The sequence below is a fragment of the Tamandua tetradactyla genome (assembly GCF_023851605.1).
Source record: "Tamandua tetradactyla isolate mTamTet1 chromosome 4 unlocalized genomic scaffold, mTamTet1.pri SUPER_4_unloc_1, whole genome shotgun sequence".
In the NCBI taxonomy this organism is placed as follows: domain Eukaryota; kingdom Metazoa; phylum Chordata; class Mammalia; order Pilosa; family Myrmecophagidae; genus Tamandua; species Tamandua tetradactyla.
Window position 1 is genome coordinate 11,907 of NW_027518240.1, and position 26,706 is coordinate 38,612.

A 26,706-nucleotide genomic window follows, 5' to 3' on the forward strand; every position below is an offset into this window, starting at 1 on the left:
CTGGCTGGGCACAAGGGACACGGGAGCCGCCGAGCGGCGCCGCACGTGCAGAGAACAGCGGTGCAATCGCCTTCGCTGCCTCTGGGGTTTAAACTCAGTCCCGAGTGCGACCACGGGCGGCGGTAGTGAAAGCTGCACCCCACTCGCATCCCTCTTCTCTCCGCCCGGCTGCAACCCACCGGTCGCCGGGCTCGGTGGCACGTGCAGGTAGCGCCAGCTTTCCTGCGGTGGATGGTGGGTGCTGGGCGTGTCGGGACTGCGGCGCTCTATGGAGTGGGTGTCCTCACCGGGCATGGCACCACCATGGGGTTCTCGGCGAAAGCCGGGGGCATCAGGTTGTGTAAGGGGGGGGGGGCGTATCCGGCCCAGGCTGGACACCGATCAGGTCAGACTTCCCGTGCTGGGTGGCAGAGGGACCACGCGGCCCGGGCCAGGAAGCCTGTGCCCCTCCGCCCCCGCTGCGGGAGCCGGGGACTCTAAGAGGAGGATCCACCTGGACTGGGGGAAGCAGACCCTGGAGGCGGATGTGGCCACGCCGGCCCTGCTGTCCCGAGCCCGGTACCTGCTGTCGGGGCCCCGCCCGGGCGGAGCTGAAGTAGAGTTAGCCTGGGAAGGCCCCACTCGGGCCCCACGCTCCCCTTGACGTTCTCACTCCTGGCTGCGGGGCTCGGCTGAGAGGCCCGCCCGGTCACCCCGGTGAGGCCCAGTGGGCTCGGGTTTAGGAGTTGCCGGCGCAGCCGCTCCGGCTGGGCGCGATCTTCCTTCACAGCCGGCCCCTTCCGTGTCCGCGCCGTCTCCACCAACTGCCCTAAAATGGACTGTTTACCCTGCATCTCGCGGTGCCGGCTCCGCCTCCAACTCCACGGCCACCCGGTCCTGGTTCTCCCCTACACCGCAGTGTTTAGCGAGCCACACCCGGGGGTCTTCTCAGAAGTTTCCGGCTGGCCGCACTCCAGCTACCAGGACAGTAGTGGCGGCCGCGCTGCCGCATAGGCGCGGTCCTGCGGGTCCTCAGCGCTGTCCTCGGCACCACGTGGCAGCACCAAGGCCTGCTGCCCTCCCTGACCCGCCGCGCGGCCACACGCAGCGCGAGCCCCCTTCCCGCCCGGAGTCCCCCTCCTGCGAGAGGCCGCCGGCCGCGCGCCCCGCCCCCTGCTGCAGGCCAGAGCCGGACCCGCGCGCGCAGGCTGCCTGCGGATGGCTGAGGCCGCGGAACCTGTGCCACAGCCTGAGAGGGGAAGCGGCCGCACGCGCTCCTATGGCAGAAATGGCGCAGCGTAAGGCGCGGGACCCCGCGGGCTGCACAGTGGACCGCTTAGCCACAAGGGCAGTGGCTGCTGCGGTGACTGCCATCCAGACTGTGTGGTCCCAGCAAAATCCATACACACACACACACACACCACACACACACACACACACACAAAGTGCTGTGAGCAGCACTAGAACTGGGCACACGAGGTAAATAAAAAAATAGGAATTTGCAATAAAACAGGGTTTTTTTGGTCATTTTTTATGCAAAAGCTAAAATTGGTACTCTAGTTCACTTCTGTTCCAAAATTAAAACAAGAAAATGTACATATTATACTAATTTCAGAACTTCAGTGTGTCTTCAATGAACAAACTTATGTACTGTAATGATTGAGAAGGAAAATGAAAATTTTCTGGTTGAATGACTTGGTATATTTAAAGTTACAGGTAGACCAAGTGCTTCTCAGTAGTCACACATCCTGCAGTGTGAGTGGCAGAAACAAAGCTGTCTCTCCAAAGAAAAGTTAAGGATAGCACGTTTGATTTCTACAGAGTAAATCTTTTTTTTTTATCAAACTCTTTGCCGTTTTTAAATTGTATCTGGAATAGTGTCAATTATTTTCTCCTGTTTTCACAGGTGAAATAAAGAAGTTGTGCAAAGAATCCCAAAAATGGTAATATTTTGTTTGTTAAAAAGTAATTTTGAGTACTTTGTTGGTGCTATGCACAGTGTGTGTTCCAGACATACACTAGTAAACAGAATAGACAACTTTTTGTCCTCTTGGAATTTTAGTTATGCCGAGGACACAGATGATAAACAAGCAAAACATCACACATCCAGTATGATATCAAAGAGAGAGATGCAATTTTAGCAACTCCCCAAGTTGTGTCTCCCCCACTAAAGGTCCTCTCTATACTGTGATAAGCTAGTGTAGGTAAAATCTTGGAAAAGTCTCTGTGAAGTCATTATATATGAAAAACAAATTTCCTTTCAGTTTCAGTTTGTTTTTTATATGCTGATTTGGGTCTCAACTTTGAATATAATTTTGCAGCTGACAATAAACAAAAAGCCATTACTTGTGAGAATGTGAAGGATGCTCGTTGTGGAAATGTGAGGGACTAAGTAATACTTACAGGGACTTCCAAGGGGAGGTGTGAGGGTGGAGACAGGAAGAATGGATGGGAGTTACTCCTCCCCCTCTGCTCTTTGCATTGTTTCCTGTAGATTATGAGAAAATGGGAACTTTGCTTTCATATAGCAACTTTTAAGAGAACTGATGGAATTTTGTTTTTGGCATGGAATTTGAAAATGTGTTCAAGATAATTTTATAAAACCTTAAACTGGATGTGAAATAGCCCCTTTTTTAAATTCGTTCCCTTCCTAATTCAAGGAGGTAGTAGGGCTGTATGAGGAAGAAGGTACGGAAAATGCATGGCTCCAGAGGTCTGCATCAAAATAAGCTCATTGTAGTGGCCTTACCCCGGGGCTGAGAGGAAGGTGGGTTGGAGTGCTAAAGGAGAGTCAGAGATGTCTGACAAGAGGCAGGGCCCTGCTTACTGATACTGTCACGAAGTAGATAGCATCAGTTCAGAGGAAAATAGTGATCCTGGCCTTGTCACAGTGCTTGTGCTCAAGCAGGGCAGGGAGGAGCAGAGCCAGTTTTTAGAAGAACATCTAGGAGAACTCCAAATTTGTATCTTAGGTGCCACCAGGTGCCCAAAGTTCCTGGGAATTGCCAGGTTATACACACATAGCACAGCATCCATCTTAGACTCTATAAAGAACACTGAAAACTCAGGAATAAATGTGACTACTATAAGAAAATTACAGTCCTGGCCCCAATTTTCTTGAAAGTTTTCCGTAAAAGAGACCATACAATTTTGTGCATCTGCTTCTGGCTTATTTTGCACAACATAATTTGCTCAAGGTTCATTCACCATCATTTCATGACTTCATTACTTTCTGTAGCACACAGTATTTCATCATATGTATACACAGCAGTTTGCCTTTCTGCTTCTCAGTCATTGTACACTTCAGCCACCTCCATCCATTGGTCATCATGGATAATGTCCAAATTGAACAGTCCATGTCTCCCAGCATCTTCACTTAGTTGTACAATCACCATCACTCTCAATTTTTGACATTTTTCATTGCTCCAAAGAGAAACATAACACACTCAACAAAGAGAAATTCTCAAACTCCCCTTAACTCTTATCCCTCCCCCTTATTATTTAACCCTAGCATTGCTGTGGTACCTGTCTTCCTGTTATATATAGCCCATAACATGTGTGCCAGTTTAATGCTGTTATGTACCCCCAGAAAACCATGCCCCTTTTCCTGATTCAGTCCTAAGAGGGCAGCCATGTTTCTATTAATCCTGATTCAATATTGTGGAGTGAAACTTTGATTGGATTGTTTCCATGGAAATGTGAGACACCCAATTGTAGTGTGAACTTTTGATTAGATGGAAATCTGACTTCCCACTTAAGATGGCTCTTGATTAGTTTACTGGAGTCTTTTAAAATAGGAAACATTTGGAGAAACCTGGATGTGGACATACATATAGGTGTTCGGAAATGCAGAAGCCCTTGGAGAAGCAGTTGATTCTGAGCCAACAGAGATACAGGTATTTGGAGATGTTTGGGTGCTGACAGAGAAAACAGCCCTAGATATGGACATTTGGTGATGCAGAGCCCAGCAGCCATTGCCTTGTGCCTTCCCATTAGATGCTAAGTAAGTCAGAATCCAGTGTTTTGTCCTGGAGGAGATACGTGAAGGCCCATAAACACTCACAGAGGAAAGCACTGGCATCAGAAGATGGAAGCAATGGAACCCGGCACAAGGACCTGCTTTTACCACCCATGTACCTTCCCATGTGACAGACATTAGCCTTTCTTGAGTCAAGGTATCTTTCTCTGGATGCCTTTGTTTGGACATTTTCATGGCTTTAGAATAGTAAATTTGTAACTTAATAAATTCCCTTTTCAAAAGCTGTTTCATTCCTGGTTATTTATTCCAGCATCATTAACAAACCAAAAAGCAGGTAAAGTTTTCATTTCCCCCCATACCTGTGTATTATTTACTTTGTACAAGATTCATACCTTTGAAGTAGTTCAAGCAAATACTTATTTATATTTGTAGTGTTAATCATTGAGTTATATGGCTTTCAAACCTTCACCTTCAATATGACAATATTACTTATAAACCCACCAATGAACTACTATCACTTCTTTCCATTCCCATATTCAACTTCAACCTCATTAGGTAACTTCATCCATATCTGGATTCTGTGACACACAAAGTTCCCTATATTTTACAGTATAAGACTCTGAGTATTTCTTTACCAGGGTTATATTAACAAAATTATGCAATATCTAAGGTCATCCATGTTGTTATATGCTTCAGGACATCATTTCATCTTAAATGCTGCATAATATTCCAGAATATGTATAATAGCACTTTTTGTTTATCCACTCATCTGTTGATGGGCACTTGCATTGTTTCTATCTTTTGGCAATTGTAAATAATGCTGCTGTGGATATAAGTGTGCAGATGTTAGTTCATGTCACTGCTTTTCAGCTTTTCTGGGTATATGACAAGTGGTAGTATTTCCAAGTCACAGAACAGCTTGATGCTTGGTGTTCTACAGTGGCTGTGCCCCACTATCCATTCCCACCAGCAGTGCATAAGTGTTCAATTTCTCCACATACTCTCCAACATTTGTAGTTTTCTGTTTGTTTATTAGCAGCCATTCTTACAGTGTGAGGTGATATCTCACTTTAGTTTGATCTGCATTTCCCTTATACTTAATGAAGATAAACATCTCTTCATGTGTTTTTTAGCCATTTGCTCTTTGGAAAATGTCCATTCATATTTTTGCCTATTTTATAATTGGGTTGGTTTTTTGTTGTTGTTGAGTAGTATGATTTCTTTATATATACTAGATATCATATGTACCCTTATCTGATATGTGGTTTCCAAGTATTTTCTCCCATTGTGTTGGCTGCCTTTTCACCTTTCTGACAAAAGTCGTTTGAGGCACAGAGCCATTTGATTTTGCAGGTTCCCATTTATCTGTTTTTTCTTTCATTGCTTGTGCTTTTGGTGTAAATTTTAAGAAGTGATCTCCTATTAGTAGACCTTGAAGATGTTTCCCCATATTTGCTTTGAGGAATTTCATGTTACTGGCTCCTATATTTACATGCTTAACCCACTTGAATTAGTTTTTGAGTAGGGTATAAGGTAGGGGTCCTGCTTTATTCTTTTCGCTATTGATATCCAGGTCTTCCATACACAATTACTGAAAAGACTTTTCTGTCGCAGTTCAGTGGATTTAGGCCTTTGTTGAATATAAATCACCATAGATTTGGTGGTATATTTCTGCATTCTGAATTTGATTCCATTCACCAATGTGTCCTATCTTTGTGCCAGTATCATGCTGTTTTGACCATTGTGGATTTATAATAAGATTTAAAGTAAGAAAGTTTAATTCTTCCCTAATTGCTAGTCATTATTAAGATATTTTTTGGCTTTTTAAGATAATTTTCCCTACCGAATAAATTCTTAATTTTTTATTGTTAAATATAACATATACAAAGAAAAGAGAGAAAAAGCAATTACTTTCAAAGTACACTTCGAAAGTAGTTACAGAACAGATTTCAGAGTTTATTATGGGTTATCAATACAATATTTCAGATTTTTTCTTCTCGCTGCTCCAACATGGAGACTAGAAGTTTTGTGTGTGTGAAAAATAACATGTATACAAAAAAGCAGTACATTTCAGGGCACATTGTAGCAATTAGTTGTAGAACAAATTCAATGTTTGGTATGGGTTACAATTCCACAGATTTAGGTTTCTACTTCTAGTTGCTATATGATACTGGAGACTAAAAGAAATATCAATATAATATTTCAGCAGTCATACTCATTTCTTGAACCCTATCTTCACTGTCTAACTCCACCTTCAACTATGATCTTTCTCCCATTCTTTAGGAATATCTAGGATATGGCCATTCTATAATTTCATGTTGAAAGGGGATGTTGATAACATGGGATAGGGAGATAGAACTAGTTGATGTTCTGGAGAGGCTGGTCCCTCTGCATTTCAAGACTTATCTGATCCCTAGAACCCATCTGGGGTTGTATGTTTCTAGAAAGTTATCTGAACACATAGAACCTTTGTAGAATCTTATATAAACTATAAGTGCAATTTAGGATTGGTGGGAATGGTTTGGGTTGGGGTTTGGCTAGCTGTGGTAGGTAGCAGTGTCTAACTGAAGCTTTCATGAGAGTAACTTCCAGAGTAGCCTCCTGACTCTATTTAAACTCTCTCAACCACTGACACCATATTTGTAACACTTCTAAAGACTTTTCGTCAGAATGGCATTGTTGATCAACAATGCCAGGGCCAGACTCATCCCTGGGAGTCATATCTCATGCTGCCTGGGAGAATTTTACCCCTGGATGTCATGTCCCATGTACATTGGGGAGGGCAATGATTTGAATCTCAGAGTTGGGCTTAGAAAGAGAGGCCACATCTGAGTAACAAAAGAGGTCCTCCAGAAGTAACTCTTAGGCATATCTATAGGTTGGCTAAGCTTCTCTGCCACATACTTAAACTTCATAAGAGAAAGCTTCAGGATCAAGGGCTTGACCCATTGATTTCTTAATTTGATACTAGCTTTATCAAGTCCTCAAAGTGGGCTTTTGGAATATTGGTTGATAATGCATTGACTATGTAGATCAGTTTGGGAAGATTGTTACACAATCTTTAGTTTGTCAGTTTGTCTATATAATGACATGTTATCTTCCCATCCATGATCAGGGGATATATTTTCACCTATTTAGATCTTTGATTTCTTTGAGCAATGTTTTGTATTTTTCTGTGTGCAAGTCCTTTAAATCCCTGAATATATTTGTTCCTAGACACTTAATTCTGTTAGTTGCTATTTTGAATGGAACTTCTTGTCCCTTTAATTAGTGTACAGAAACATTACTTCTTTTTGCATTCTAATCTTCTAACCTGCCACTTTGCTAAATTTGTTTGTCATCTCATCTAGCTTTGCCATATGTTTCTCAGGATTTTCCAAGTATAAGATCATGTTTTCTACAAATAATGTAAGTTTTACTTACAACTTCCTCTCTGATTTGGAAATGGAAGCATTTATTTCCTTTTCTTGCCTGATTGCTCTAGCTAAAACTTCTAGCACAATGTTGAGCAACGGTTACAGTGGGGATTTTCTCATTCCTGATCATAGGGGTTAAGATTTCAGTTTCTTACCTTTAAGTATGATGCTGCTGTCAGTTTTTCATATATGCCATTTATCACACTGAGGCAGTTTACTTCAATTCTTATGTTTTGAAGTTTTTGTCAGAAAGGATGCTGAATTTTGATTAATGCTTTCTCAGCATCAATTGAGATGATCATGGGATTTTTACATTTTAATTTGTTAATGTGTTGTATTAAATGGATTGATTCTCTTCTGTTGAATGGCCACCCTTGCATGCCTGGTATGAAGCCCACTTCATAGTGGTGTCTACTTCTTTTAATGTGTCATTGGATTTGATTTGTAATATTTTGTTGAGAATTCTTTCATCTATATTCATTAGGGAAATTCATCTGTAGTTTTCCTTTCTGGTAGGATTGTTACCTGGTTTTGGAATTAGAGTGATTTTAGCTTTATAAAATGACTTATGAAGTGTTCTTTTTTTCCTTAATTATTTGGGAACAGTTTGAGCAGGATTGGTGTTAATTCTTATTGGAATTTTTTATAAGAATTTGGAATGTTTGAATAAAAATTTATTTAATTATCAAGTTTATTTAATAGTAATAATAAATCATTGAATTTCTTCAATTATTGAGTAAATATTTGGAATGTTTGATAAAAATTTTGAATGTTTGGAATGTTTGAAAAAAATTTGGAATGTTTGTTAAAATTCCCCAGATGTGAAGCCATCTGGCTGTGGTATTTTCTTTGTTGGAAGATTTTTTTTTTTGCATGGGCAGGCATTGCTAATCAATCCCAGCTCTCTGGCATGGCAGGCAAGAATTCTGCCATTGAGCCATCATCACACTGCCCTGTGGGAAGAGTTTTGATGACAGATTGAATCTCTTATGGTTGGCTTGTTGAAACCTGCTATTACCTCTCAAGTCAGTGTAGGTTGATCATGTGTTCCTAGAATTCGCCCATTTCACCTAAGTCATCTCATTTCTTGGCATATAATTCATAGTTTCCTCTTAAAAAATACTTTATTTCTTCAGAGAGTGTGGTAATGATCCCCCTCTCATTTGATTTTTTTATTTGCATCCTCTCTCTATTTTCATTGTCAGTTTAGCTAGGGGTGTATCAGTTTTATGATTTTCTCAAAGAACTGACTTTTAGCTTTACTGACCCTTTCAATTGTTTTTTTGTTTTTTGCATGTGTTCTCCAATTCATTCATTTCTACTTAAGTTTTTTCCTTTCTTCTATTTGCCTACAGTTTAGCTTGCTGTTCTGTCTCTAGTTCCTCCACGTGAGCAGTTTAGTCCTGCATTTTTTCTTTCTTATTTTTAAAAAATGCATTCCAGGGCAATGAATTTCCCTCTCAGCACTGCCTCTGATGCATCCCATAAGTCCTGATATCTTACATACTCATGTTCATCTTTCCCACGATAGTTATCAGTTTGTCTTGCAATTTCTTCTTTGACCTATTGATTATTTAAGAGCATTATTTAATCTCCAAATGTTTGTGAAAGTTCTGGTTCATTGCTGGTTATTGATTTCCAGCTTCATTCCATCATGGTCAGAGAAGGTACTTTAAATAATTTCAATCTTTTAAAATTTATTAAGACCTATTTTGTGTCCAAACATATGATCTATTCTATAGAAGGCTCCAAGAGCAGTAGAGAAGGATGTATATACTGGTATTTGGGGTGTAATAACCTTTGTATGTCTGTTAGGATTAATTCATTTACCACATTGTTTAGGTTTTCTGTTTCCTTATTGATCCTCTAAGTGTTCTATCTATAGAGGAAAGTTGTGTATTGAAGTCTTCCACTATTATTGTTGAAATGTCTATTGCTCACTTCAATTTTGCCAGTGTTTGCCTCATGTTCTTAGGAGACCCTTGATTAAGGACATAAACATTAGTGATTGGTAATTCTTCCTGGTGAATTGTCCCTTTTATTAATACATATTGTCCTTCCTTGTCTCTTAAGAAACATGTTCATTTAAAGTCTATTTTCTGATATTAGTATGATTATTCCTGCTTTCTTTTTTTCACATTTTTTATTGTAAAATATAGCATGTGTACAAAAAAGCAATACATTTCCAAGTACATTTTAACTAGTAGTTATAGAACAGACTTTAAAGTTTGGTATGGGTTACAGTTCTATGATTTCCATTTTTTCTTCAAATTATTTCAAGTCGCTGGAAATATCAATATAATGATCAGCAGTCATACTTATTTGTTAAATCCTACCTTCTCTGTCATACTACTCCTTTTTTCTGTGAAAAATAACATATATAGGAAAAAGCAAGAAATTTTAAAGTACATCAAGGCAATTAGTTGTAGAACAGATTTTAGAGTTTGGTATGGGTTTCAATTTCACAATTTTAGGTTTTTTTCTAGCTGTTTAAGATACTGCAGACTAAAAGAAATAGCAATATAATGATTGAGCAATCATACTTGTTTGTCAAATCCTACATTCTCTGTATAACTCCACCATCACCCTTGATCTTTCTACCACTATTTAAAGGAATTTGGGCTATTCCCATTCTAAATGTTTCATGTTGGGAGGGGCTGTTGATAATATGGGATGGGGGATGAACTAGTTGATGTCCTGGGGAGGCTGGCCCCTCTGCATTTCAGGGCTTAACTGGTCCAGGGACCCACTTGGACCTTTTAGATTTCTGGAAAGTTACCCTAGGGCATGGAACCTTTGTAGAATCTTATCTAAAGCCCTAAGTGTTCTTTAGGATTGGTAGGAATGATTTTGGTTGGGGGTTAACAAGTTATGATAGGTAGCAGTGTCTAACAGAACCTTGCATAAGCGTGTCCTTCTGAGTACTTAATTCTATTTGAACTCTCTCAGCCACTGATACCTTACTTGATACACTTCTTTTCCCTGTTTTGGCCAGGATAGACATTGTTCATCCCCACAGTGCCAGGGCTCATCCCTGGGAGTCACTTCCACACTGGCAGGTAGACTTCACCCCTGATGTCATGTCCCAGAGAGTCAAGAGGGCAATGACTTCACTTGCAGTGTTGGGCTTAGAGCGAACCCACATCTGAGCAACAAAAGAGGTCCTCCTGAAGTAACTCTTAGGCACATACTAGAGAAAAGCTAAGCTTCTCTGCTACCTACATAAGCATCACAGGAACAAGCCTCAAGATCAAGGTCTTGGCCTATTGCTTCAGGTGTCCCTAATGTTTGAAACAGTATCAGGGGTTTCCCCTGTAGTAAACTTTTTTAAATTGAAAAACCTTCAAACACATATATTGTACATGCATGGTGTACAATCAGTGGCTCACAATATTCATCACATAGTTATGAATTCATAATCATGATCCTTTTTTAGAACATTTGCGTCATTCCAGAAAGAAAAAGAAAAAAACTCATATATACGATAAACCTTAACCTTCCTCTCATTGACCAATAATGTTTCCATATACCAAATTTATCTTGCCCTTTGCCCTCCCTATTATTTATTTATTCTTTATCCATATTTTTTACTCATTTGCCCATAACCTAGAAATAAGGAGCACCTGGCACACAGTTTTCACAGCCACAAGTTGTACTGTAATGTTATACCTTATACAACTGTCTTGTAGTATGTAGGCTAATAGAACAGAACTCAACAGTTTCAGGTACTTCCCTCTAGTCACTCCATCACAGCATAAACTAAAAAGAGGGATATCTATGTAATGCCCACAAATAACCTCCAGGTCAAATGTTTGAAATTACTCAGCTACTGAAAGTTTGTGTCTCATTTCTGTTTTTCCCCTTTTGGTCAGGAAGTCTTTCTCAATTTCTTGATGCCAGGCTTAACCCAGGCTTTCTGTTTCTATTGCCAGGGAGATTTAAATGCCTGGGACTCATATCCCACATGGAGGGGAGGGCAGTGAGTTCACCTGCTGAGTTGGCTTAGAGACAGAGGCCACATCTGAGTAACAACAGGTTCTCTGGGGGGCTACTCTTAGGTCTAATTTTAAGTAGGCTTAGCCTATCCTTTGCAGGAAGAAGTTTCATTCAGGTGAACCCCAAGATTGAGGGTGCAGTCTATTGATTTGGTTGTCCCCACTGCTTGCAAGAATATCAGAAGTTCTCCAAATGGAGAAGTTGAATATTTCCTCCTTTCTCCCCCCTACCCCAAGAAGACTTTGCAAATACTCCTTTATTCACTACCCAAATTAGTCTGGGATTAATCAGGGCATAAAGTAGCCTGGACAAACCAACAAAATCTCATGCACTATTCAAGATTCCATGTACCTACAGTGTTCAACTAAACTGACCATACAAATTAAATTAGGACATGCACTACCCAAAATATATATTTTGCACCAAATAAATATCTCTCCCTTTAGTTTCACTCAGAGGTTGATGTTTTAAAATATGGATGATATCATCCTTTACCCAGTCTTATTAATATACCTTAGTTTTATCCAGATCAGCTTCATTCATATCTCTGCTTGAGGTCTGATTACTTTTTCAACTTTTTAAACAGTTCCTGTATGTGTTACTACTCACTTTCATAGCTTCAGAGCACTAACTATGAGTCTCAGGTGTCATAAATACCTGAAGTTTCTGGGAAAGAATATATTATATATAAACAGCTCAGTATTTCAGAACTTAAAATTAACAGTTACACCCCATGAATTTATGTGATTACTGTAAGAGCTTATAATCTAGGACCTTTACAGTAAGCCCAACCTGATAACCCATGCTCTAGACTTTAGTTCACTGAATTGTTACATTGTAGTTAGTCCATATGATTGGAGCATGATGATATTTGTCTTTAAATATCTTAAAGTTCTTAAACTTTAAGAATGAACTCTTAAAGTTCATTCACCTAGTTGCATGCAAGTTTGAGATTTCAGTTTATGTTGTAAAGTTGACACTGTAACAATGAGATTCTGAGTCAGATTTTCAGAGATCTCAAGTCTGCAGCTATAGGAAATAAGATCTTCCTTCAGGGCACTCATAGAAATGTTTACATCTGTCTTACAGTACATACACTTCTCATTTGAAGTCTTCACCTCATCCCTTTCCCTCATCAATGTAGACAGCATATCTAACAACAAGCAACCAACATCTCTATACCTCCTGTTTCCACTAAACTCCATAAAGTGTCAAAAATATTATCCCCCAGAGCCTGGCATTAGAAGAATCCAACTCACCCCATGCATTGGCAGTGTCATTCTGATTGTGGGAAAGAGAGTTCTTAGTGTCTTTGAGTCCAATCAGGGTAGAAAACCAATCATAAAAACTCAAACTTTTAAGATTCTGTTTCTTAAGAACCTCTCCTGGTACCAAGCTGTATTAACCAGGGTTCACTAGAGAAACAGAATGTAGTTATCAAATTTTTAAAATCATCTCATGTAACCATGGGAATGTACAAGTCTGTACAAGCCACAGGCCTCAATAAACGCTAAGGAGAGGTCCTCAATAAACTCATAGGAGAGGCTGGCTGGACAACTGTGGGAATGGAAGAGTCCAAAATCTGCAGGGCAAGCTGTGAAGCTGATGACTTCAATAAAGGGTTTGGATAAACTCCATGGGAGTGGCTCCCTGGCTGAAGCAGGAAGAGTGACTGTCTCTTCTGAATCCTCCTTAAAAGCCTACTGGTGTTTAGATTAATCATCACTCACTGCAGAAGACACTACCCTTACTGATTACAAATGAAACCAGCCCTTGATGCAGCCAATGTGATCATGATTAAAGTCCATGAAATGTCCTCATAGCAACAGACAGGGCAGCTGTTGCCCAACCAGACATCTGGGCACCACCATGTGGCCAATTTGACACATGAACCTTAACATTATACCTGTTAATCTCTATTCTAGATTCCAATTCTGAGCTTGCTCATTCTAATTGTTTCAAAACAATGAAATTACACAATATTTGTCCTTTTGTATATGGAGTATTTTTCTCAACATGGTTTCTTTCAGGTATCATCTATGTTATTGCATGCATCAGGAGTGCATTTCTTTGTATGGCTGAATAATTATCCATTGTATGTGTATACCTCCTTTATCCATTCATCTCTTGATGGATACTTGGGTTGCTTTCATTTTTTGGCAATTATGAATAATGCCCTATGAACATTGTGCAGATGTCTGTCTGAGTGCAGTTTTTGATTCTTTTGAGTATTTACCTAGTTGTGGGAAGACTGGATAATATAGTAGTTCCAAACTTAGCTTCCTAAGGAACCACCAAACTTTTCTTCTTAAGCAGCTGACCCATTTTACATTGCCATCAGCAATGAATGAGAGTTCTTGTTTCTCTGCATCTTCTCCAATCCTTGTTATTTTCCTTTTTTTTTTTTTTAAATAGGAACACTCTAATGTTTAAGAGATGGTGTCTCATTGTGGATTTCATTTACATTACCCTGATGGCTGTTTGTGCCCAGCATCTTCAGGTACTTTCTGGTGATTTGTATGTATTCTGTAGAGACATGCATGTTCAAGTCTTTTGACCATTTTTTAATTGGGCTGATTGTCCTTTAGTTGTTAAGTTGGAGGATTGGAAAGAATTTTCACCAGGAGGAATAGACATCCTCAATTTGGTAAATTAACATTAACTGAAAGCAATTGTTTAATCTCACAGCAGAAGGAAGGTCAGTTTATTGAGAATATGGAATTTTTCTGGGTTATAATCCATAAGTAATGGTCAAAAGGACTGCTTCATCTTAACACGACAGGATTTGATTTTTTGGAAATTAATTTAGCATAGTAGAAAGTAAATTAAAAAAGCATAAATTGATAAATGTACAGTGACAAATTAGCTGAGTAGCCTGAAAGAATAGTAGAGTCTTAAATAAACCAATGAAGAGGGGAAAGGGAAACCTTAGCTTGAAGTTCAGAGAAGGGATCTCTGAGAAAGTTGTCAAGTAATATGAGAATGTAGGTAAAGGAGCATCAGTAAAAATGTGTTTGTAGAGATTATGTAAGAGCGGCATTGACAGTAGTGTTAATGCAGAGATGACGTCAGTGCTCCTCTGTGTGAGTGAGATCTTGAGAGGGTGTATTTTTGAGGATCTGTTAACTTCTATTGGAGCTTGAGGAATATTGTTTTTTATTGTGTGGGGAAAATTAATCAGTTTGAGGTACATTTTAGTGTATATGTCTGTTACACACAAAATCAGGGTTTAAAGATTAGAAATATAATCCACACAATAGTTTTGGATGCAGCATATGAGAAGTTTGGCAAAAATTGAAGCAAGTAAAGAAATGCATAACATTTCTAAGACAATGTATAGGAAATGGGGAGAAGAGGGACTAGCATTTTGTTTGACATGTTCCAATAGTAATACGTAAAGGATTTTTGTGAGGACTCTTTGCAAGAGTGAGTAGAGCAATTTGAAAACAATCAAGAATGTCAGAGAACAGAAAATCCGAAGAGAAAGTTCCTCCAAAGAAGTTATTTTCCAATTATAGCTCGATTTCAAGTAAAAGGCTGACACAATCATTAGATTTAATTTTCAGGAGCTCTTTGGTGAATTAGTCATATTTATTTATGAAGAGATTATAGTAAGCTTAGAAATTCAAAGAATGATGTGATACAATGTAGTCCCCAGATCCCAAATGGTCATTACTCACATTTATATCTATCTTATCATCATTATACTTTTCCATTTATTTTAGTCTTAGGACATGAGAATAATAAGAGATATGCTAAGAGATCTCCACTGTCTCCAGATGTACTCTTCCTTATGTCTATTGTGTAATAGAAGTCCAGTTTTACCTTGGATGTCAGGATCAATCACCCAGCTGGATTGTAACTGCTTTCTTTGCCTGTTGACTCAGAAACACAAGAAAAAAAAAAGTGGCTGAGTGCAGTTTTAACTTCCAGTTAAGCAGAATTCATGACTGTGTCTTGTGGTGAAAGCACTCCACCTTCTAGACCAGAAGAAGATACAGTCATAGGAACAGAAAGCAAACATTTTTCTAGTGGATCATTAATAAGTGGTGCCCTAACCATTACCATCCTTGGTTTCCTGGACCCACGAATCCTGGGTATGGGAGAAACAGCACAATTGATTAGATGCCAATTTAGAATCATATAAAACCTCCAAATCCAAAAATGGTAAAATAGGTATTGTGGCCCATTTTTTAGTTGTAGGAGCCAGGTCTAGCACCTTGTCCTTTCATCTTAGAAGGAATATGTCAATTTATCCCCACACCACTGGATACCTGACAATTACACAAATGGGAAGGCCCCTGAAATAATTTATATTATGTCCCACTCTCTGATATGCAAATAAATTTCTCACCAATAAGTCTAGATAATTGCTACTTTTTGCTTATTAGATGCATTTAGCATATCAATGCAATGAAAAATGTATAATGACCCAGGAAAGGGAATGTCAATTGAGGTCTGTGAGGACTAGATTATTATATAAGGGCTGGAGACTTGAGGCACCCTCTGTTAGGATGGCAAAGGTTTACTGCTGGCCTTGACTGCTGAAAACAAAGTTTCTGTTGGTCAGGAACAGGAATCAAGGTAAAAAGCAATTGATGATCACTAGCTGCCTAACAGTAGCTATGCCTAACATAGCATATGGGAACAATATGACATATTGAAACATTTTGGAATATCTAATATAAACCTTGAAGTTTTTTGCCTCAGATGAATTTCTTAAAAATTTAAAAGAAGAAGAAGGTTTTCCTTATAAATCTACCTGATAATATTGACTATGTAAGTGGGATATTTATATTTAATATAAATCCTTTTAGAGCTGCACTTTCTTTCTTATATGTGACTTCTATTTGCACACCATCTTCTATGTTCTTTTTAATTTTTCTCCTGAATGCCTCTTTTAGATGGATAATTTTTGGTCAGATTTTCTCATCTGTTAATTTTGAAGAGCTCCATTATTTTATTATTCTTATTGGTTATGTGAGAAAAGACAACATTTTTGCTGCCTTATCAAATGTAAAGTTAATCTTTTATCACCTTCTAGATAGTGTATTTTTAAGTATTTCAGCTTTATCTTTTTAAAACACTTTATTGATGTTATTGCTGAGAAATATCATTATTTTTATTTTATACATTCACTATTCATTTGGATTTATGCATTAAATTAACAATTTTCATTGCTTTTAAATCCTACCTGATTGTTTCAAATTCTTTCTGGGATAGTTTTTATTCTGCCTAAGTAACATTTCTTTACTTTTTTTAGAATTTATTTGCTGCTAGAAAACTTTTAAATTTGTTATTGGTTTTTATTTGTTTGAAAATGTTTTTACTTAACCTCACCTTTAAGGACTTCATTGTCTATACAGAAATCTATGTTGATGGCTACATTTAAATTTTATTATAAGGCTATATCATTACCTTCTGTGTTCCATTGTTGGTGACAGATGTTAGTTTTTCATTTATTATTAATTTGAAAGTTGTATTTCTGCTTTATAGCTTCTTTTAAGTTTTTTTGAAGTTGTAAAAAGCATGTCAAGGTATAAATTTCTTATGAGTTTTTTCCTTCTGAGTTTTCTAGTGTTTCTTGAGTCTATGTATTTCATTAACTTTGGGCCAGACAGACACCATCTCTTCAAATATTGCTTCTGTTCTATTCTATCTGTAGTCATCTACTGACACTCTCAAATAAATAAGTGTTATGACTTCACACCCTACCCTCTACCATGTTACTATCTCTTCCATATGTTCCTTCATTTGTCTCATCAGGCTTCATTTTAGATATTTTTCAGCCCTAATCTTATTATAAGATTATAAAGTCTGCCTCTTTGCCTAATGTGTTTTTCCTATTCATTTAGTTCATTTTCAAATGTTTTATTGTGTTTTAGCATTTCCTTTGTGTTATGTTTTGTTACTCACTTTTTAAGACTTCTAGTATACTCTGAAAATTTTAATATCACTTAAATTCTTGAATGTAAGAAGCATAGGTGTTTTATGTCCAATCTCTAGTGTGCCTTAAGGCCTGTTGCTGCTGCCTCTCATTCAGATTGTCATGTCTCCTTGTTTATTTGGTCTCTTTTTATTAAATTTGAACATTAGATTTTAAAATTGTAAAAATAATATGAGAACTAGGGATGATGTCAGTGTCCTTCAAAGAGGTCTTTTGTTTGCTTTTGCCGGGCCCTGTGTACATCAGGGCCGTAAGGCTACCTTAATCCAAAATAAAAATGGAGTATTTTATAGTTGGTTGAAAATTTTTCCAAGAAAGCCATGTGCTAGGTTCCCAACTGAAAATAGTGGATGTATTACCACTCTTGTTAACAAACTTTGGTATTTATCTCCCTACCAAATTGATGTTGACAAAACATTGCTCGGATTCTCAGCTACCTTACTGAAATAACACCCCCAGGGCATAAGCAGTCTGGAATACTGGTTAATATTTTTGGATTTACATCTTCTTCAAATTTTGGTCCAGTTTTACTTGCTTGTTGAACAATATGTTTTATCTAATAATATTTCATCAAAAGAATTATATAATCCAAGTGTTCTAGTCTGCTAGCTTGCAGAATGCAATATACCAGAAATAGAATGGCTTCGCAAAAGGGGAATTTAATATGTTGCTAGTTAACAGTTCTAAAGCTGAGAAAATGTCCCAATTAGAACAAGACTACAGAAATGTTCAATCAAAGGCATCCAGGGAGAGATACCTTGGTTCAAGAAGGCCGATGAAGTTCAGGGTTTCTCTCTCAAGTGAGAAGGCACATGGTGAACACAGTCATGGTTTCTCTCTCATCTGGAAAGGCACATAGTGAGCACAGTCAGGGTTTCTCTATCATATGGAAGGGCACATGGCAAACACAGTGTCATCTGCTAGCTCCTTCTCCTGGCTTCCAACTCCATGAAGCTCCCCAGGAGACATTTTCTTTCTTCATCTCCAAAGGTCACTGGCTGGTGGACTCTGCTTCTTGTGGTTATGTCGTTCTGCTCTGCTCTCTCTGAATCTCTCGTTCTCCAGAATGTTTTCTCTTTAATAAGACTTCAGAAACTAATCAAGAATCACCCAAATGATCCCATGTTCATAAAACATCCCTGGGTCTTTTTCCTTTGGCATCTCCAAATCACCTAATCCAGCCTGACAACCACTTTGGATTACATCACATCTCCAGGGAGATGATGATCTAATTACAGTTTCAAACATACAATGCTGAATAGGGATTAGAAGAAATGGCTGCCTTTACAAAGTGGGGTCAGGATTAAAACATGGCTTTTCTAGGGTATATACATCATTTCAAACCAGCACATCCACCATCAATAGGATATTAATTTCTCTGTGCTTAATGTGGCTTTATTATTTGGTGGAGTATTTGGAAGATGGCTTCCAGGAAAAAATAGTTAAACATACAGCTTTTTGAGTCCCTTCAAACACCTTTCTTGTTGTTTCTCTTCAATACAGGTATTGAAATAGTCAATACAGGTATTGACTAATGATTTTTATCTTTTAAAATTCCTGATCTTCAAATACTGAACATTTGTACTCATTCCTTAGATGGTGGGAGGGTAATCTTGGACAGGTAATTTTTATCAGTTTTTTCACTTTGTGTGGTATCAGTGTGCAAAGATGAAACCTCCTTTCACTGCTGCCCATTCAGAACATAAACCTTAGTAGCCCATTGTTCTTTGTTTTATAGGTTTATCATATTTTATTTTACTGTGTGATCATTAAATTACCAGATGAGTGATATTAGTGAATTCCATTCCTGCCCAACCACAGTGGCAAGCTTCTCTCCTCCATTTCAGGGAGGCACAGCTCTGGGCGATCCCACAATCACCCTGATATGACAGGTTGAGACAGATATCACTTATCTGACCACACCCACCACTAATGCCAGGCTAACAGGTTTATTATTACCAACAATGCCCTGGTGCATAAATTACTCTACAGAGTAACCCATTTAAATTTAGCTCCCTAGAAAAAAAATTCCTGAGGTCAGAGTTTTAAATTTGTTTTAACCTCAGGAAGGTGACTCTCAGCCTTCTGCTTCCCTGGTTAACTCTCACAAACTAACTGTCCAAGAGTTTATCCTGTATCTCCACAAGATCTCTGAATCTTCTTCCAGTTACTTAAAAGTTGGTATATTAGATAGGGTTCTCTAGAGAAACAGAATCAACAGGGAACACTTGCAAATATAAAATTTATGAAAGTGCCTCATGTGACTGTAGGAACGCAGATTCTAAAATCCACAGGGCAGGCTGCAAAGCCGATGACTCCGATGAATGGCCTGGATGAACTCGACAGGAGTGGCTCACCAGCCAAAGCAGAAACGGAATCTGTCTCCTCTGAGTCCTCCTTAAAAGGCTTCCCATGATTGCATTTAGCATCACTAATTGCAGAAGACACTCCCCTTTGGCTGATTACAAATGGAATCAGCTGTGGATGTAGCTGACGTGATCATGACCTAATCCTATGAAATGTCCTCATTGCAACAGACAGGCCAGCACTTGCCCAATCAGATGAACAGGTACCACAACTTGGCCAAGTTGACACCTGTCCCTAACCATGACAGTCCGCCCCTTGTCAACTTGGCACTATATATATATATATATATATATTATATATATATATATATATCACCTTAGACCATACTTAATTTCCAAATGAAAACAAATAAGCACACATTTTTTCTTTTACCTGACAATACTCAACTGTCCTGCATATAACTGGGAACACATTAAATCTCTCCAGAATAGGGTGCAAATCCTTGGGCAACATTCATTCTTAAACTTGATATCTTACAACCTAAATAGTATAACATGAACAAAACAGCATTACAGTCCTCGTTTCTGTAACTGACCATGTGGTCGAAGTTCGTATTTATCACTACCTTCTTCCACTACCCATTCCATGTTCCCTTTCCCCTCAGCAAGCACTTCAGCTGGCTGTGGTTCTTTGCCTGGTGGGGTGACCCAAACCTTCATTCCTGAAGTCTCAGAGCCATTAGTGGTCCTGCCTGGATTGTGTTGTTGCAGTTTTCCGTTGATTTTAATCACAGGGCATGGTAGTACTAATAGACGCCCCAGGGGATCTCCTATATTCCAAGAAAACTCTTCTTTACCTCCATTATGTAGTTGCAGTCCTACTTCCTTCTGATAGTCAGGGTCAATTACCCAGACAATAATGTAATCCCCTTCTTGGTGTGTTGATCCAGAGGCATAAGTAGCCCAAAGTGACCAGGTGACAATCTGAACTTCCAGTTCAGTGGTATCACTGTTGTTTCTCTTGGAGAAAGCACACCCCGTTTTGGAACTAAAACCTGTAGACCAGAAGAACTCAGGGTAGAAGGGACAGGAAGCAAAAATTTTCCTAGTGGATCACTAGGAGTAATAGCGAGTGGCACCATATCCATTTCCACCCCTTGGTTCCTGGACCCATGGATCCTGACTATGGGAGAAATGGCACCATACAGTGGACACTGATTCAGAGCATACACAGCTTCCTGGAGAACATTACCCCAGCCTTTCAAGTTTTTGCCACCTAGTTGGCACCGTAATTGAGTTTTCAAAAGGCCATTCCACCGTTCTATCAATCCAGCTGCTTCTGGATGATGGGGAACATGGTAAGACCAGAGGATTCCATGAGCATGTGCCCATTCCCGCACTTCATTTGCTGTGAAGTGTGTTCCTTGATCTGAAGCAATGCTGTGTGGAATACCATGACGATAGATAAAGCATTCTGTAAGGCCACGGATAGTAGTTTTGGCAGAAGCGTTGCATGCAGGGAAAGCAATCCCATATCCAGAGTATGTGTCTATTCAGTTAGAACAAATTGCTGCCCTTCCGTGAAGGGAGTGGTCCAATGTAATCAACCTGCCACCATGTAGCTGGCTGGTCACCTCGGGGAATGGTGACATATCGGGGGCTGAGTGTGGGTCTCTGCTGCTGGCAGATTGGGCACTCAGCAGTGGCTGTAGCCAGGTCAGCCTTGGTGAGTGGAAGTCCATGTTGCTGAGCCCATGCATAACCTCCATCCCTACCACCATGACCACTTTGTTCATGAGCCCATTGGGCAATCACAGGAGTTGCTGGGGAAAGAGGCTGACTGGTATCCATAGAACGGGTCATCTTATCCACTTGATTATTAAAGTCTTCCTCTGCTGAAGCCACCCTCTGGTGTGCATTCACATGGGACACAAATATCTTCACGTTTTTAGCCCACTCAGAAAGATCTATCCACATAATTCTTCCCCAGACCTGTTTGTCACCAATTTTCCAATTGTGGTCTTTCCAAGTCCCTGACCATTCAGCCAAACCATTAGCAACAGCCCATGAGTCAGTTTACAAACACACTTCTGGCCAGTTTTCCTTCCAAGCAAAATGAACAACTAGGTGCACTGCTCGAAGTTCTGCCCATTGGGAGGATTTCCCCTCACCACTGTCCTTCAAGGACACCCCAGAAAGGGGCTGTAATGCTGAAGCTGTCCACTTTCGGGTGGCACCTGCATATCGTGCTGAACCATCTGTAAACCAGGCCCAAGTTTTCTCTTCCTCAGTCAATTCACTGTAAGGAACTCCCCAAGAGGCCATAGCTCTGGTCTGGGAAAGAGAAGGTAATGTGGCAGCAGGAGTGAAAACCATGGGCATTTGTGCCACTTCTTCATGTAACTTACTTGTGCCTTCAGGACCTGCTCTGGCTCTATCTCGTATATACCATTTCCACTTTACAATAGAGTGCTGCTGTGCCTACTTTATGCCTTGGTGGGTCAGACAACACCCAACTCATGATAGGCAACTCAGGTCTCATGGTAACTTGGTGGCCCATGGTTAAGCGTTCAGTCTCTACTAAGGCCCAGTAGCAGGCCAGAAGCTGTTTCTCAAAAGGAGAGTAGTTATCCGCAGCAGATGGTACAGCTTTGCTCCAAAATCCTAAGGGTCTGTTGTGATTCTCCTATAGGGGTCTGCCAAAGGCTCCAGACAGCATCTCTATTTGCCACTGACACTTCCAGCACCACTGGATCTGCTGGATCATACGGCCCAAGTGGCAGAGCAGCTTGCACAGCATCCTGGACCTGTCACAGAGCCTCCTCTTGTTCAGGTCCCCACTCAAAATTAGCAGCTTTTCTGGTCACTTGATAAATGGGCCAGAGTAGCACACCCAAATGAGGAATATGTTGTCGCCAAAATCCAAAAAGACTAACTAGGCGTTGTGCCTCTTTTTTGGTTGTGGGAGGGGCCAGATGCAGTAATTTATCCTTCACCTTAGAGGGGATATCTCAACATGCCCCACACCACTGGACACCTAGAAATTTTACTGAGGTGGAAGGCCCCTGTATTTTGTTGGATTTATCTCCCATCCTCTGACACGCAAATGCCTTACCAGTAAATCTAGAGTAGTTGCTACTTCTTGCTCACTAGGTCCAATCAACATGATATCATCAATAAATGGACCAGTGTGATGTCTTGTGGGAGGGAGAAACGATCAAGGTCTCTGTGAACAAGATTATGACATAGGGCTGGAGAGTTGATATACCCCTGAGGTAGGACAGTGAAAGTATATTGCTGACCTTGCCAACTGAAAGCAAACTGTTTCTGGTGGTCCTTACTAATAGCTATTGAGAAAAAAGCATTTGCCAGGTCAATAGCTGCATACCAGGTACCAGGGGATGTATTGATTTGCTCAAGCAATGATACTACATCTGGAACAGCAGCTGCAATTGGAGTTACAACCTGGTTGAGTTTACAATAATCCACTGTCATTCTCCAAGACCCATCTGTTTTCTGCACAGACCAAATAGGAGAGTTGAATGGGGATGTGGTTTGAATCACCACCCTGCACCTACAAGTCCTTAAGAGTGGCATAATCTCTGCAATCCCTCCAGGAATACGGTATTGCATTTGATTTACTATTTTGCTTGGTAGGGGCAGTTCTAGTGGCTTCCACTTGGCCTTTCCCACCATAATAACCCTCACTGCATGAGTTAGAGAACCAATGTGGGGATTCTGCCAATTGCTCAGTATGTCTATGCCAATTATACATTCTGGAACTGGGGAAATAACTACAGGATGGGTCCGGGGGCCCACTGGACCCACTGTGAGACGGACCTGAACTAAAACTCCATTGGTCACCTGGCCTCCATAAGCCCCCACTATGACTGTTGGTCCAGAGTGATGTTTTGGGTCCCCTGGAATTAATGTCACTTCTGAACCAGTGTCTAATAATCCCCGAAATATCTGATCATTTCCTTTTCCCCAATGTACAGTTACCCTGGTAAAAAGCCATCGGTCTCCTTCGGGAAGACCTAGAGGAAGGTTAACAGTATAAATTTGTGGCGGTGTAACAGGTTTCTCCCCCATAGGGACCTGGCCTCCCCTTCATTCAAGGGGCTCAGTGTCTGTAAACTGTTTCAAGTCTGGAAATTGATTAAGGGGCCGTGACTCTGTGTTTTTGTAATTCAGGTTAGACTTCTGTTCCTTGACCTAGAACTCTTTTGTTTATACAGCTCCAACAAGAATTTAGTAGACTGCCCTTCTATTGTATTTATAGGCACCCCATGATTTACTAGCCAATGCCACAAATCTCTGCGTGTCATATAATTTTGATGCCTCCTTTGAGTTTGTTGTCTATTATAATACCCACGTCTACCCTATCTTTGGTGATTAAGTGTTGCCACCTGGCTTCTTCCAACTCGGGATCCTGTCATCCCCATTGTCTTTAAGGATTCCAGCTCAGTGACAGCAGTTCCTACAGTAATATCTGACCTACAGAGAAGTGCAACCACAGAGCTCTTGAGGGATGATGGTGCTAGTCTCACAATCTTATTTCTCACTGTTCTGGTAAAAGGTGCATCCTCTGGACATTCCTGGGGTGTAAGAGCAGGCTTTGCATGATAAATCCACTCTAACATCCCAATCTCTCTAAGCCTCTGGATCCCCTCATCTACATTATACCAGGGCAGTTCTGGCATTTCAACCTCAGGTAATGTTGGCCACCTTTTGATCCATGTTTCAACCAACCACCCAAACAAGCTGTTAACACTTTTTCTAACTGCTTGAGCTATAACATTGAATGCAGAGTCTCTGCTTAGTGGACCCATATCAATAAATTCAGCCTGATCCAGCCTTATATTCCTCCACCATTATCCCACACTCTTAAAATCCATTGCTGTAGAGAGCCGCTTTCCGGGTTTGGCCTAGTGGACACGCTGCAGCCTGCTCTAGAGTTCCCCCCGCCCATCGAGTGAGCCAAGATGGCGCTCACATCCTGCTTCCGCAAATGACGCACACGCCCACCAACCCTATCTTCCAATCACCTCTGTATCGTGGCATTAACCTATTGGGTTTGGGCACAGTATATAAGAGGTTACCCGGACGGGGTGGGTGGAGACGACCCACAGGGAGCCGTGCCTGACGGCCGCATAGAGGTTGTTCCCCGCGGGGCATCTTGTCCCGCGCGGAACCTGTAACAGAGAATGCAAGCTTAACTCCAGTAAAGGTCTGTGCTTACAACTGCTACGTGTCTTGGATCTGTGTTTCTCACCAGCGCGGATTTGTCTGCGTCTCTCTGTCTCTCCTCATTGTCTCACCCGCCGGCCGGGGGCTTGACGCTGAGCGAGAAGTCGCGGACAAGTGGTGGCCCGTATGGGGAAACCTTCTGCTGCCTTTCCCCGAGCTGGTGAGGACGTGCTTCTTGAGTTCGCAGCGGACTTCCCGCGCTTGATCACCGCGAGAAGGTGAGTACTTCTTATTACGTGAGAGTTAAGGGCTGTGGGCGTTCAGGTAGCCCCAGTGAATCGGGAGAGCTCCCCGATTGATTAAAGTACAGTGCCGACTGCAAGCATGGGGCAGTCAGAAAGTTCACCTTTATTACCCCTTTTAAAACCCTTTTGAAGCAGCGGGGCATCTCGGTTAAGAAGAGTTCCCTCCTGCAGTTCCTTGAAGATGTTGCTACTTTTGCACCTTGGTTCGCCCACTCCGGGAGCCTCAGCCTGCCTTCTTGGTTAAAACTTGGTAATGACATAGAACGGGCGCGCCAGACGGGCCTTTGTATGGACTCGATCCTGGTCCCTATCTGGGAAACCGTCCGTGCTTGCCTTGAGGCAGAGTCTACTTCAGGCCTCAGTCCGTTCCCTGCCCTGCTAGAGGCATGGCACGCGCTTCAGGAAACTCAGTCGGCTTCGTCTGCAGACGGCTCCTGTAAGAGTGAGCCGCCAACTTGCAAGCCGCCAGAGTCAGACGTTAGTTCGGACGACTCTGACTCGGAGTCAGATAGTAATGAGACCGAGGGTGCAGATGCGCCTCCGCTGATCGATTGGGGGGCCCCCGTCTCACCCACGCAGCCTTCCGCCCCCAGCGCCTGCTGCAGGGGCGCGGCGGCTTCCGGTGAATGGTTTTGGTGATCTCGCCAAAAACCCTCACCACGGGCTCCTCTGGTGGCCGAATCAGGTAATTACAGTGGCTGCTCTCCAACTTCTAAGCGCTTGTTAAAAGGAATGGGATATGTCCCCGGCAAAGGCTTAGGAGCCTCATTGCACGGGCGCGCAAGGCCTATACAAGCTGTCTCCAATTCTGACAGACGAGGCCTGGGTTTTTCCTAGGGGCCACTGAGGGGAGACTCCCACCCACACCTATAAAACTAAAATGGAAGACCAGTACCCCGGTGTGGGTGCCTCAGTGGCCCTTACCAAAAGAAAAGCTGTCAGCATTGCATACTCTAGTGTCTATACAGCTAAAAGAGAGCCATATCATTCCCTCCACATCGCCTTGGAACACACCCGTATTCGTCATAAAAAAGAAATCAGGCAGATGGAGATTGTTACATGATTTAAGAGCCATTAATAATTGCATGGAGTCCTTAGGACCTGTTCAGATGGGGTTGCCCCTTCTCTCAGCTCTGCCAGAGCATTGGTCTATTTTCATCTTAGACATCAAAGACTTACTAAAGAAACAGAAAGGGGGAATAAGTCACGGCCTGTCCCCAAAGGCTCAACTGTCTATAGCCTTGTTTACGTACAATTTTTTAAATGAAAATGCACAAGGAATGACACCTGCCCTACAGCACACCACTCCGAGTCCTCCACATAGAGGTCTAGTCCGTTGGAAGGATGTCCTGTCAGGACAATGGCAAGGCCCTGACCAGTGCTCAGCTGGGCCAGAGGCTCTGTTTGTGTTTTTCCCTAGGAACCAGGACGTCAACCAGTGTGGGTTCCGGAAAGACTGGTGAGAACCGTGACATCGCCCGAGGAGGCCACGGAGCTGTTACCTAAAAAACCAACAAGCCTTCAACCTGAACCATCAGATCAGGCCTCCAACTCTGCTGATGACGGCGGCGACTGACGAGATGGCAAC

General features: G+C 41.2%; 1 long non-coding RNA gene across 8 annotated transcripts in view; it reads left to right on the top strand.

Moving 5' to 3' along the window:
• The first annotated feature begins 1,891 nt into the window (after positions 1-1,891).
• LOC143672720 (uncharacterized) overlaps positions 1,892-26,706 on the top strand; it is a 63,146-nt gene continuing 38,331 nt past the window's right edge. For 2 of the 8 annotated variants that reach the window (XR_013169991.1, XR_013169990.1), the window contains exons 1-2: positions 1,905-1,922; positions 13,786-13,870. This is a non-coding gene — a long non-coding RNA (uncharacterized LOC143672720). Of the gene's footprint in view, positions 1,923-13,785; positions 13,871-26,706 lie in introns of all 8 variants that reach the window. The other 6 variants (XR_013169992.1, XR_013169998.1, XR_013169994.1 and 3 more) reach the window with 5 other exon arrangements.